We start from the raw sequence: 14,962 nt of genomic DNA, 5'->3' as shown, positions 1-14,962 counted from the left end.
GCAGTGTGATGACCGCCGAGTCCGGCATGAATTTCAGCCAGGAGGTTCCACCCCTCCTCTTCGAAGATGCACCTTTGAAGCACTCCGGTAGTGCTTTTCGTATAAAGCTCTCCCTCGTGGACTCTGTAGGCTTTGGATCGCCGCACTATGCAGCGTGCCTCATTTTGGTCCTCGGGGAGTTCCTGCCTAGTAAGGTAGGCGAGGAATGGTTCTGTCCACGGGGCGATGACCGCCATTATTACATGGGCTGAAGGTGTTATTTCATTGGCAGAGCCTCCGATTGTGTCAGGATGTTCGTTGTCGGGCAGTGCGGTTGGGTCCGGGTTGTTATTGTTCGGCTCCCCTTCCCATACTACGGATGGCTTGAACAGCCTTTCCAAGAAGATGTTGGGGGGGACTACATTGTGTTTTGCGCCGATGCGTGCCAGGACATCTGCCGCCAGATTATTTTTCCCGGGCTATATGGTGAAATTCAAGCCCCTCGAACCGAGCTGACATTTTTAGGACGGTGTTGCGGTAAGCAACCATTTTTGGATCCTTGGCATCGAAGTCTCCATTTATTTGGGATATTGCGAGGTTCGAGTCCCCGCGCACCTCTAGGCGTTGAATGCCCATGGATACTGCCATCCGGAGACCATGTAAAAGGGCCTCATATTCGGCTGCATTGTTGGAGTCCATGTACATAATCTGGAGTATGTATTGAACTGTGTCTCTTGTGGGGGACGTCAAAACGACGCCGGCCCCCAGTCCGGCCAACATCTTGGAGCCGTCGAAATGCATGATCCAATTTGAATATGTGCCGTACTCTTTAGGGAGTTCGGCCTCCGTCCATTCTGCGACGAAGTCGGCCAAGACTTGTGACTTGATGGCTTGCTGTGGCTTATAAGTTATGTCGATCGGGAGGAGCTCAATTGCCCATTTTGCAATCCGGCCCATTGCGTCACGGTTGTTCATAATATCGTTAAGTGGTACTTCCGAGGCTACTATTATTGAACACTCTTGAAAGTAGTGTCGTAGCTTCCGGGATGCCATGAATACCGCGTACGCAATCTTTTGATAATGCGGGTATCGTGATTTGCAGGGAGTGAGGACAGTGGACACATAATAGACCGGCTTTTGAAGGGGGAATTTGTGTCCGTCCGCTTCTTGTTCGACGACGAGCACTGCGCTTACAACCTGACGTGTTGCTGCAATGTATAATAGCATTGGTTCGCCAATGTTTGGCGCGGCCAGGACTGGGTTTGTTGCCAGTATGGCTTTTATTTCGTCGAGTCCGGCCGTGGTTGCATCCGTCCTTTTGAAGTGTTCGGTGCGCCGAAGGAGGCGGTAAAGGGGTAGGGCCTTTTCTCCCAAGCAGGAGATAAAGAGGCTTAGAGCCGCCACACATCCGGTTAAATTTTGTATTTGTTTGAGGTCCTTTGGGATATCCAGTTGCGACAGAGCTCGGATCTTGGCTGGATTTGCTTCATTTCCTCTACCAAATACAATGAAGCCCAAGAGCTTTCCGGCTGGAACGCCGAAAACGCATTTTTCCGGGTTGAGCTTGATGTCGTATGTTCGGAGGTTATTAGATGTGAGCCTCAAGTCATCCACTAGAGATTCAACATGTCTTGTTTTGACGACCACATCATCTACATATGCCTCCACTGTTTTGCCGATCTGGTTTGCCAGACATGTCTGAATCATGCGCTGATATGTTGCGCCGGCGTTTTTGAGCCCGAAGGGCATCGTGTTGAAGCAGAATGGGTCGTATGGTGTGATAAATGCCATTGCGGCTTGGTCTGGTTCTGCCATCTTGATTTGATGGTAGCCGGAATATGCGTCGAGGAAACACAACGAATCGTGTCCTGCGGTAGCATCGATAATTTGATCGATGCAGGGGAGGGGGAAGCGATCCTTTGGGCAAGCCTTATTAAGGTCTTTAAAATCAACACACAGGCACCAGGATTTGTCCTTCTTTGGTACCATCACCAGGTTTGCTAGCCAGTCCGGATGTTTTATATCTCTGATGAATCCGGCCTCCAATAGCTTTGCTAGCTCCTCTCCCATGGCCTGTCTCTTAGGTTCGGAAAAACGCCGAAGAGCCTATTTGACAGGTTTGAATCCTGTTTGGATATTTAAGCTATGCTCGGCCAGCCTGCGTGGGATTCCTGGCATGTCTGAAGGGTGCCAGGCGAAAATGTCCCAGTTCTCACGTAGGAACTCTCGCAGTGCGGCGTCCACATCAGGGTTTAACTGTGCCCCGATGGAAGCTGTTTTATTGGGGTCCGTTGGATGGACTTGGAATTTGACTATTTCATCTGCCGGTTTAAAGGAGGTGAACTTGGATCTTTTGTCGAGTACCACATTGTCCCTATTCACCGTAGAGCGTAGCGCAGTCAGTTCCTCAGCCGCTAGGGCTTCGGATAGTGCCTCGAGGGCCAGTGCGGCTGTCTTGTTTTCGGCACGGAGTGCTATGTCCAGATCACTAGCGAGAGTGATGATCCCGTTAGGCCTGGGCATCTTGAGCTTCATGTACCCGTAATGGGGTATTGCTTGGAAGATTGTAAATGCTTCCCGCCCTAGCAGAGCGTGATAACCGCTGCTGAACGGAGCCACATGGAACGTGACCTCTTCGGACCTGTAATTATCCGGTGTGCCGAACATCACATCTAGTGTGATTTTTCCTGTACAACGCGCTTCTCGACTGGGGATTATTCCTCTAAAGGTTGTGCTGCTTCGCTCAATGCGGTTCTAGTCTATTTCCATTTTTTGAAGGGTTTCCTCATAAATGAGGTTCAATCCACTGCCACCGTCCATGAGTACCTTGGTAAGACGAAAGTCGTCCACTATTGGACTGAGGACCAATGCGGCTGGTGCTCGGGCTGTTTGGAATTTAGGTTCATCACTGGCGTTAAAGGTAATAGCCGTGTCACTCCATGGGTTTATTGTTGCTACTTGGTAGACTTCGGCAAGGCTGCGGAGTGTCCTTTTTTGCATATTATTTGATGCAAAAGTCTCGAAGACTGTTAATACAGTATTGGTGTCTCTGGCGTGGCTTTCTGTGGCCTCCGGAATTAGGAGATTTTCGCCAATTTTGGCCACCTGCTGGAGTATCCAACACATGAAGATACAAGATTGAAGACTTCGTCCCGTGTCCGGAAGGGACTTTCCTTGGTGTGGTTCGGGGGACTCAGAGGCCGAGGAATTTCCAAACTCGAAAATTTGGATTCCTGGATGTTGTCCAATGAATCCAGCCTGTCGCCTGACTCTAAGTTTAGGTCTTGAGTGATATCCTCCCCTTGGCGGGTATCCAGCTTGGAGGGATCGGGAATCCGGACGTAATGAGTCCTTAAGATAGATGAAGGGTCGCCGCACTGTCCCTCTACCATGGAAAACATGATGGGTGACTTGGGGAGAGTTAATCTCTCTTAGATCGGGTTTAGGCCCAATCTGGTCGTAATCCGTAGCGACTCCCAAGGCGGCGAAGCGATCCAAGAGCTCGTTTATGGAGGAGAGCTCCATTGGATCTAACTGCTCGGCGAGTTCCGAGCTGACATGAAGATTGTTTTCGATGGCTCGAGAGGTCATCATCGGCGCAGAAGCCGAACAGGCGGTCATAAGAAAACCACCTAGCCGGAGGGTTTGGCCGACAGCCAAAGCTCCCTTAGCAACGGTGCCATCTTTAAAGACGGGGCGAGGCATCCTTCCTGATGGCGACGACACAGAGGAACTCTCAATGAAAGCACCAATGTCAGTGTCAAAATCGGCGGATCTCGGGTAGGGGGTCCCGAACTGTGCGTCTAGGCCGGATGGTAACAGGAGGCAAGGGACACGAAGTTTTACCCAGGTTCGGGCCCTCTCGATGGAGGTAAAACCCTACGTCCTGCTTGATTAACATTGATGATATGGGTAGTACAAGAGTAGATCTACCACGAGATCGAAGAGGCTAAACCCTAGAAGCTAGCCTATGGTATGATTGTTGTTGTGTATGTTGTCCTACCGACTAAAACCCTCCGGTTTATATAGACACCGGAGAGGTTTAGGGTTACACAAAGTCGGTTACAATGGTAAGAGTTCTACATATCCATATCGCCAAGCTTGCCTTCCACGCCAAGGAAAGTCCCTTCCGGACACGGGAAGGAGTCTTCAATCTTGTATCTTCATAGTCCATGAGTCCGACTGAAGGTATAGTCCGGCCATCCGGACACCCCCTAATCCAGGACTCCCTCGCTGACCCTGCAAAATAAGTTCCACATACCACCGTAGAGAGAATAATATTTCCACAAATCAAATCTGCTGACACGTTTTGGCAACATGACATTATGCCATGGCCGGGTGATTATTCGAACCGTTTCCTTTAACTAGCCCCACACATAACGCGGGCAAGTTTCTTGACATGTCTTGTCAAAGCAGAGATCGTGTCACCCTTATTATGGGATTCTCATCAATATGGGTGTGGGTAACCCAACCGTGCCATAGATTACAGCGGTTGGGGGATAAGCGAGTTTACCAGGCTAGTGGGGGCGCATAGATTCGGCCGCCCTTATAAAGGGACAAGGTTTAACCATTCTCTACCCATGCCTTCTTCTTCCTTGCTCATCCATTCTTGCGCACTTGAGCTCCAACACCCAAGTCCACATCCTTCCCCTCATCCTTCTCCAAACATGTCCGGAGCGGGAGGAAAATGGATGGCTTCCTCCGTTACGGAGGGACACATCAAGAAGCTACGTGGAGCCGGATACTTAGCCGCGAATATCGCGCATCGGCTACCCGCCGCGGGGCAGATCGTCCCTACCCCGAAACCTCACGAGAGGGTAGTTTTCCTCCACCACTTCCTCCACGGACTGGGGTTTCCCCTCCATCCATTCGTCCGTGGTCTCATGTTCAACTACGGGTTGGACTTCCATGATCTGGCCCCGAACTTCATCCTCAACATTTCGGCGTTCATCGTCGTGTGTGAGGCTTTCCTCTGCATCCGGCCCCACTTTGGTCTGTGGCTGAAGACCTTCAATATCAAGCCGAAGGTGGTGGGAGGCCAACAAGCAGAATGCGGTGGAGCCATGGTGGGCAAGACGCCCAATGTTATATGGCTCAAAGGCTCCTTCATGGAGACCATAAAGGGGTGGCAATCGGCGTGGTTCTACATCACCGAGCCGCGCGACACCAACTAGGTGGCGGTCCCCGAGTTTTGATCCGGCATCCCCACACGGCTCACCTCCTGGAAAGAGAAGGGCCGGTCTTGGGGTTCATCGATGGAGCTGGACGGACTCCAGAAATGTATCCGGAATATGGCAAGCAAAAAGCTCAAGCTTGTCAACATAGTCCAGGTCGTGCTCATCCACTGGATCCTCCCGTGTCAACAACGGGACTTCAATTTGTGGGAGTTCGACCCGGCCCAGCACCAAACTCTGAGTGAGCTCTTCGACATGACGCATAAGGACGTCTGGAGGATGCTGTTCAAGAGCGCCGAGGTCCCTCCCTTTCTCACTGAGGACCGCGGGCTAAGCGCGAAGCGCCCAGCGCATTCGGTGAGTTCTATTCATCCGGTAGGATATTTTATTTCCCCTAGCTTAATCATGTGCGGGGTCTGAGCTCCATGCCTTTGACAGGACTGGGTGGAGACGTTGGGGCAGATTAACTGTCCGGCCCCTCTGCCCGAAGACACTGCGGACGCTCTCCTGACGGAGATGCTGACTCCGGCTCCTTACAAGGTGCCGGAGAAGACCAAGAAGGCCAAGCGAACCCGAAAGAGTTCCCGACGCTAGGTGTTATCGGACTCATCGTCCGATAACTCCGCGACACACTCCTCCCCTGAAGACGAGGAGGAAGATGAAGATGCTCCCCCTCCAGTCGGGGGAGACAAGAAAAGGAAGGCTGCCCCAACTAGGGGGGCCGAAGGGTCCAAGAAGGGAAGGACTCTCCTTCTGGACTACTCCACCACCGCCGCCGAAGGCGAAGACGAGTGGCTGCTCAGGGCCAAGCCCCTGGCAAAGTCGTAAGTATTCAGATGCCAGAGTAATTCATAGCATACCTTTGTAGCACTGCTCCTCCTAACGCCGAATTATGATTATGCAGACCGCCATGAGCCCGTATCGACGTATCGCCGGATGGCTCCCTGGGCTCGTCGGATATGGATAGCGATCCACTTCCGACCGCCACCTCCCCTTGCCCTACGGACAATGCCGAGGTATTGTCTCAAGAGGCACTGGGTCAAGGGGAGACAGTCCCGGAGGCACCTCGAGGCGACCTTCCGGATTCCGGTAGCAGAGGGAGCAAGGCTCCCGAGGGCTCCGAGTTCAGCCCTCAGCCGAACACCGCGCCGGAACCTCCAGTGGTTCCGAACTCAGGCAGGCGGCCTCCTTCCAAAAGGGGCAAGACGCCTGTGCCGGTGACCTCTGTCCATCCAGAGGCACCGGACACTTTGCTGGGAGCGCTTCGCAGCGCTTCCATTGACGAAGAGCATCGCACTGTTATGAGTGCGGTGATCCAGAAGGTTCAGTCCGCCAAGAGCGGACTGACTGAAGCCTGTGCCAGCCTTCTGATAGGCTTTGAGGTAAGTATTTGAAATATAGGAAAAATATTACCGCATAGACAGTAGCCCCTGATGCTCTGTTCGGTGTTCACAAAGAAAAGCCGAACAGAGGATCAAACAATATCGTAGGAGTCTAATATAAGTATGTCTATATGCATATGCAGGCTTCGCTGCTGGCCTCTGCCGCACTGACTGCAGAGGTCGCCGCACTGAAGAAGGACCTCGAAGGGTCCAAAGAAGAGCTCGGCCTTCCCAAGAGGCAGCTCGAGGAGAACAAAGGTAAGTAATACCTAGTCTATGGATATATATAAAAAGAATGCGATTGCAAAATGACAGGATCGTCGTAAATTTACCAGGGGCCACGACCGAGGTGGCGACCCTGAAGCAAGCGCTATTCGAGGCCGAAAACAAAGCATCCAAGGAGCACACCGAGCGGGAAAGGCATGAGGCACGGGTGGGCGAGGTGCAGCAAGAGTTCCACACTCTCGTGACGAAGCACGAGGCGTTGGAGCTTGACTTGAAGACGCAAGAGTCTGAGCTTGCCACGGCCCTGGAGAGTGCAAAGAGTGCCAAGGCCGAAGCCCAAAAGGCCCTCCAGGAGATTGATGCGATGAAGAAGATAGCGGCGGGTAAGGCATTCTATATGCAAAGCAAGCATGTGAAAGTAAATTACTTGTTACTTACCCGAATCCGGAGGTCTCCAGGAGCATTCGTAGATTTGCCCCGCAGCATGTCGGATGCCACACAGTTTTACCAGGCCGAGGAGGGAAGCTTAACGGAGAAGCTGTTCTAGTCTCAGTATACTGGGACCGAACACCCGATGCCTCTAAGCGACCAGCTGAAGCAACTGGTCGAGCTCCACAAGGCGGCCGAACAGGCCATGAAGGGCTTTATAGTCCGGATGTGGCCTGGCGACGCCCTTCCCAATAGCTACTTCGGCCTGGTGAGGCATCTTGTGGATGCCTGCCCACGGCTGGAAGTCATCAAGCGGTCCGTCTGCATCGAAGGTGCACGCCGGGCTTTCGCCCGTGTGAAGGTGCAATGGGCCAAGATGGACGCCGTGAAGATGGTGAAGGAAGGGCCGCCGCAGGGCAAGGAGCATCGCCACCCCGAGATGTACTATGAGGGTGTCCTGAAGGGTGCCCGTCTCGTAGCGGACGAGTGTGCAAAAGATGTAATATTTGAATGAACTTACTCGTGTAATCCTGTACTATGAAAACTTGTTCATATGCGCTATGCAACGCTTGTCTGAATTTAAAATATTACCTTCTGTTAGGCTGTTTATCAAAATCTGAGAGATGGCTAGTCGTCGGCTTCTGCCCCCATGCTACGAGTGCTGGGGTGTTCGGGATAAACCTGAGCACTCTTGTTCCCATTGTTGGGTCCTTCGAGGGAGGTGCTCAGCACAACGAACAAGGCAATCGGACTATAATGTGTTATCACTCTCACTTAGCCATAGAATTCTATAATTTTAAATTTTAGCGAAGCCCCTAGTATTCAGAAGGCCGAATTCGGGGCGCGATACACGCCTTAAGCCGGACAGGGCTGACTCCTCGCTCTAAGCGGCATAAGTCTTGGGGACTTGAAACCTCTCGAACAGCGACCAGTCTCTCGCCTTATCATGATAGTCAGTTTTAGCTTTCTCTACTGAGGTGCTTAGCCTAGCAGAACCGGGGCACAATCGCAGTAGTTCTCCCAGTGCTACCTTAGCCGATATAGCGGAACGTAAGGTACCAAAACATGGGAGCCGGGCAAACCCAACTATTGACCCAAGACATGATTCGGAGCTGATGCATATAATGCTATAAGTTTGGGGTGTCGCACGATCGAAAGTGTTCGGACTTCTCACACCGTATTATGGGGTATGCTTAAGCCCCTAGCGTATTGGCTGTACCAGAGTGTATGGGTGCTAGATGTCATTAATGAACATATCTATAAAAAGGAAGAATGCAATAATAGTCTTAATGCTATGCATTGTTTATTCAAAAAGGTGCGTTAAAGCAGAATGATACAAGTAGTGCGATAAGCAAAAAATAGGACTATCTGACATGTCCCATCCAAGGGCGAGCTGAGGAGTAGAATTAAAGCAAGCATTTTACTCATTATCGTAATCCACCTGGGAGTTCCGTGGTGTGACGTAGCTCTCTACCTCCTTCGTTGCTGCATCATGTGTTCGGCAATCATGATGCCGGACAAGGTTTCCAGAGATTAAAGTCCTGAAAGAGAAAAATAACAGAGCGGGAAGCCCCTAGTGCGGTTTAAGCCGTGTATTAGGGCATGCCGTCGTTGTGCCCCCCTCCCCGCTTGTACCCATGGTATTTTTAATGCGTAATTATGTACGCGTGGCATGGATTTCGCCGTTTGGCTGGGACCGAGGTGGGGGCGCATTGCTATGCGAGCTCGGAACGTGCCAGGCGGTCCAGTTGTCGATTACTCCAGGCGCACTTGAAGTTGTCCGGGTCCTTAATCGCCGAACTAGTGGATTGCCTTAAGAGGCTGCTTTGTGCTTCTCCTGCGAGGGCCGCAGTGTGCTCCTCCATGCGGAGAGAGCGCTTTATGTTTCCATTGACTGTGATGACCCCCCGAGGTCCTGGCATCTTGAGCTTGAGATATGCATAATGCGGTACCGTATTGAATCTTGCAAATGCGGTTCGCCCGAGCAGTGCGTGGTAGCCACTGCGGAACGGGACTATGTCGAAGATTAACTCTTTGCTTCGGAAATTATCTGGGGATCCCAAGACCATTTCCAGTGTGACTGAGCCTGTGCAATGGGCCTCTACACCTGGTATGACACCTTTAAAGGTCGTTTTTGTGGGTTTGATCCTTGAGCGGTCTATACCCATTTTGCGCACTGTGTCCTGATAAAGCAGGTTTAGGCTGCTGCCGCCATCCATAAGGACTCGAGTGAGGTGAAATCCGTCAATGATTGGCTCTAGGACCAGTGCGGCGAATCCTCCATGACGGATACTAGTGGGGTGGTTCCTGTGATCGAAGGTGATTGGATAGGAGGACCATGGGTTGAACTTTGGGGCGACTGGCTCCAACGCATATACATCCCTGAGCGCATGCTTCCGCTCCTTCTTGGGGATGTGGGTTGCGTATATCATGTTCACCGTCCGCACTTATGGGGGGAACCTCTTCTGTCCTCCGGTGTTTGGCTGCCGGGGCTCCTCCTCGTCATCTCTATGTGACCCCTTGTCTTTGTTTCCGGCATTTAACTTGCCGGCCTGCTTGAACACCCAACAATCCCTGTTGGTGTGGTTGGCTAGCTTGTCGGGGGTGCCGTGTATTTGGCACGAGCGATCGAGTATACGGTCCAAACTGGACGGGCCCGGAGTGCTTCTTTTGAATGGCTTTATCCGCCGACCGGGTTTAGAGCCTTTGAATCCGGCATTGACTGCCGTATCCTCGGTATTGTCGCTGTTAATGTGGCGCTTATGTTTGTTGCGACGTGACCTGTCGTTGCCGTCCTTGGTATCCGAAGTACCATGGTTCTTTGATATGTTATTACTGCAAGCCAGCCAGCTGTCTTCTCCCGCGTAAAAGCGGGTCCTGAGTGTCGTGAGGGCTGCCATATATTTCGGCTTTTCCTGACCAAGGTGTCAGGCTAGCCGCTCATCGCGGATGTTGTGCTTGAAAGCTGCTAGGGCCTCTGCATCCGGACAGTCGACGATTTGATTTTTCTTTGTTAGGAACTATGTCCAGAATTGCCTGGCCAATTCATCTGGCTGCTGAATTATGTGGCTTAAGTCATCGGCATCTGGTGGTCGCACATAAGTGCCTTGAAAGTTGTCGAGGAATGCGGCTTCCAGATCTGCTGGCAAGCTGTTGAGCCAATGCCGAGCTGGTCCTTTGAGTTTTAGGGGAGGTATTTGATGGCGTGTAGGTCATCACCGCGGGCCATGTGGATGTGTAGGAGGAAATCCTCGATCCATACCGCAGGATCTGTTGTGCCGTCGTATGATTCAATATTTACGGGTTTGAAACCTTTTGGGATTTGATGATCCATTACTTCGTCTGTGGAGCATAAGGGGTGTGCGGCGCCTCTGTACTGGACTATATCATGACGCAACTCGAATGAGTCTTGCCCGCTGTGTTCGGCCCAACCGGACTTACTTTTACTGTATCCAGCGTGACGATTATCGTCTCGCATAGTGGCACGCCCTCGTGATCCGTAGATCGATCTTGCATGTTTTGCTTTGTCCTCCAATACGTCTCACAGGTCTGGCGTATTTCCCCATGCCTTTTTATTTGAATGGCGTCGGGGTGTGGGCTGAGCTTTTGGCGGGAATGCCTCTCTGTCGCGGCCACGAGGTGGTCGATCAGCCGTGTCATACGCCGGGGATGTAGGTTTCGGTGCTTCCTCCTCCAGTCGGGGTAGCAACCTGCACTTTGGGTAACTCTTGGAGGGGCGTTCGAGTTTATATTCCTCGGCCGCCAGGACTTCAGTCCATCTATCAGCCAGCAAATCTTGATCAGCTTGAAGCTGCTGGTGCTTTTTCTTGAGGCTATTTGCCGTGGCTATAGGCCGGCGCTTGAAGCGCTCTTGTTCGATGGGATCCTCTGGCACGACGAATTCGTCATCGTCGAGGCTTGCCGCGTCTTCGGAGGGAGGCATGTAATTATCATCCTCCGCCTCTCCATCTGCCGCTCTCTCAGGAGGGCTGGCTCCTTCATCCTCCTGCTCTAAATCTTGCTGGAGGGGATTGTTGTTGTCTTCGGCACTGTCCGGAGTGCTATTATCTCCGGTGCCGGTATCACCACTTTTTCCTTGGCGGGACTTAGAGAGGCGCCGCTGACGCCGGCGCTTGGGTTGCTTCTTGGAGGGGTCATCCTCCGTTGTCTCATCGCCATTGCCTTCTTTGGGTGTGTCCACCATGTATATATCGTATGATGAGGTGGTTGTCCAGTGCCCTGTGGGCAGTGGTTCCTCTTCGACTCCCGCATCGTCGTCCATACCGTCGATGTCTTCGGAGTCGAAGTCGAGCATGTTGGTTAAGTCATCGACAGTGGCTACTAAGTGGGTGGTGGGTGGGCGGCTAATTTCTTCGTCATCCGCATCCCAATCCTGCCGGACGTAGTTCGGCCAGGCCTCTCCTGACAAGGAGAGAGACCTTAATGAGTTCAGTATGTCACCAAAAGGCGAGTGCTGAAAAATATCCATGGAGGTAAACACCATGATCGGCGCCCAATTGGATTCGACAGGAACGGGCGCAGGCGGTTTGGAGTCCGTGGCCGGAGAAGGATCCAATAGTTTGGCAACACGGCTCTCGTGAAGGGTAAGGTCGATATTCGGCTCGATCGCCGATGAGGATACGGCCTCCGTGATGGGGTCTATCCACCCGTCCATGGATGGCGCAACTGGCTCTGAATTGAGGCTGGAGCGGCTGCTGGTGCGATCTCCTAAATACGGTCCGATGGTAGAGCTAAATCGTACTCATCGTGACCGCGTGGCGCACAAGGCAGGGGCTCGAATCCGTCGAAGATCAAGTCTCTGCAGATATCGGCCGTGTAGTTTAAGCTTCCAAACCTGACCTGGTGGCCAGGGGCGTAACTTTTGATCTGCTCCAGATGGCCAAGCGAGTTGGCCCATAGTGCGAAGCTGCCGAACACAAAGATCTGTCCGAGGATAAAAGTCTCACCCTGGACTGCATCGCTATCGATGATCGTAGGAGCCATCAAGCCTAACAGCGACGACATAGAGGAACTCTCAATGAAAGCACCAATGTCGGTGTCAAAACTGGCGGATCTCGGGTAGGGGGTCCCGAACTGTGCGTCTAAGGCGGATGGTAACAGGAGGCAGGGGACACGATGTTTTACCCAGGTTCGGGCGCTCTTGATGGAGGTAAAACCCTACGCCCTGCTTGATTTATTCTTGATGATATGAGTATTACAAGAGTTGATCTACCACGAGATCGGAGAGGCTAAACCCTAGAAGCTAGCCTATGGTCTGATTGTCTATTGTCCTACGGACTAAAACCCTCCAGTTTATATAGAAATCGGAGGGGGCTAGGGTTACACAAGGTCGGTTACAAAGGTGAAGACATACATATCTGTATTGCCTAGCTTGCCTACCATGCCAAGTAGAGTCCTATCTGGACACGAGACGAAGTCTTCAATCTTGTATCTTCATAGTCCAACAGTCCGGCCAAAGGATATAGTCCTGCTGTCCGGAGCCCCCTAATCCAGGACTCCCTCAATGGTAATTGATTTCCGCAAATTAAATAAGGCTGCTAAAAAAGATCATTGCCCCTTACCTTTTATCGATCAAATGCTAGAAAGATTATCTAAACATACACATTTTTGCTTTCTACATGGTTATTCTGGTTTCTCTCAAATACTTGCGTCAGCCAAAGATCAATCAAATACTACTTTTACATGCCCTTTTGGTACTTTTGCTTATAGACGTATGCCTTTTGGTTTATGTAATGCACCTGCTACCTTTCAAATATGCATGACGGCTATATTCTCTGACTTTTGTGAAAAGATTTGTGAGGTTTTCATGGACGACTTTTCCGTCTATGGATCTTCTTTTGATGATTTCTTGAGCAACCTTGATCGAGTTTTGCAGAGATGTGAAGAAACTAATCTTGTCTTGAATTGGGAAAAGTGCCACTTTATGGTTAAAGAAGGTATTGTCTTGGGGCATAAAGTTTCTGAAAGAGTTATTGAAGTTGATAAATCCAAGGTTGATGCTATTGAAAAGATGCCATGTCCCAAGGACATCAAAGGTATAAGAAGTTTCCTTGGTCATGCCAGTTTTTATAGGAGGTTCATTAAGGACTTCTCAAAAATTTCTCGGCCTCTGACTAATTTATTACATACTTAAGAAAGCATTGATTTCTACACCTATTGTTCAGCCACCTGATTGGAATTTACCCTTTGAAATTATGTGTGATGCTAGTGATTATGCTGTAGGTGTTGTTCTAGGACAAAGAGTTGATAAGAAACTAAATGTTATTCAATATGCTAGTAAAACCCTAGACAATGCTCAAAGAAATTATGCTACTACTGAAAAAGAATTCTTAGCAGTTGTATTTGCTTGTGATAAGTTTAGACCTTATATTGTTGATTCTAAAGTAACTATTCACACTGATCATGCTGCTATTAAATATCTTATGGAAAAGAAAGATGTTAAACCTAGACTTATTAGATGGGTTCTCTTGCTACAAGAATTTGATTTGCATATTGTTGATAGAAAAGGAGCTCAGAACCCCGTTGCAGACAACTTGTCTAAGTTAGAAAATGTGTTGATGACCCACTACCTATTGATGATAGCTTTCCTGATGAGCAACTAAATGTCATAAATGCTTCTCATACTGCTCCATGGTATGCTGATTATGCTAATTACATTGTTGCTAAGTTTATACCACCTAGTTTCACATACTAGCAAAAGAAAAAGTTCTTCTATGATTTGAGGCATTACTTTTGGGATGACCCACATCTTTATAAAGAAAGAGTAGATGGTGTTATTAGACGTTGTGTGGATGAGCATGAACAGGAACAGATCCTACGCAAGTGTCACTCCGAAGCTTATGGGGGACACCATGCTGGAGATAGGACTGCACATAAGGTACTGCAATCTGGTTTCTATTGGCCTACTCTCTTCAAGGATGCCCGTAAGTTTGTCTTATCTTGTTATTAATGTCAAAGAATTGGTAATATTAGTAGACGTCAAGAAATGCCTATGAATTATTCACTTGTTATTTAACCATTTGATGTTTGGGGATTTGACTATATGGGACCTTTTCCTTCCTCTAATGGTTATACACATATTTTAGTTGTTGTTGATTATGTTACTAAGTTGGTAGAAGCTATTCCAACTAGTAGTGCTAATCATAACACCTCTATTAAAACGCTTAAAGAAGTTATTTTTCCAAGAATTGGAGTCCCTAAATATTTAATGACTGGGGGTGGTTCACATTTTATTCATGATGCTTTTCGTAAAATGCTTGCTAAATATGATGTTAATCATATAATTGCATCTCCTTATCACCCTCAGTCTAGTGGTCAAGTAGAATTGAGTAATAGAGAACTCAAATTCATTTTGTAAAAGACTGTTAATAGGTCTAGAAAGAATTGGACTAAGAAACTTGATGATGCATTATGGGCCTATAGAACTGCATATAAAAATCCTATGGGTATGTCTCCGTATAAAATGGTCTATGGAAAAGCATGTCACTTACCTCTTGAACTAGAACACAAGGCTTATTGGGCTATTAAAGAACTTAATTATGATTTTAAACTTGCCGGTGAGAAGAGGTTATTTTATATTAGCTCACTTGATGAATGGAGAACCCAAGCCAACAAAAATGCCAAGTTGTTTAAAGAAAAGGTTAAAAGATGGCATGACAAAAGGAAACAAAAGCGTGAGTTTAATGTAGGTGATTATGTATTGCTACACAACTCTCGTTTAAGATTCTTTGCAGGAAAGCTTCTCTCTAAATG

The sequence above is a fragment of the Triticum urartu genome, chromosome 4 (assembly GCF_003073215.2).
Source record: "Triticum urartu cultivar G1812 chromosome 4, Tu2.1, whole genome shotgun sequence".
NCBI lineage: Eukaryota > Viridiplantae > Streptophyta > Magnoliopsida > Poales > Poaceae > Triticum > Triticum urartu.
Note: the sequence above shows the minus strand (reverse complement) of the source record.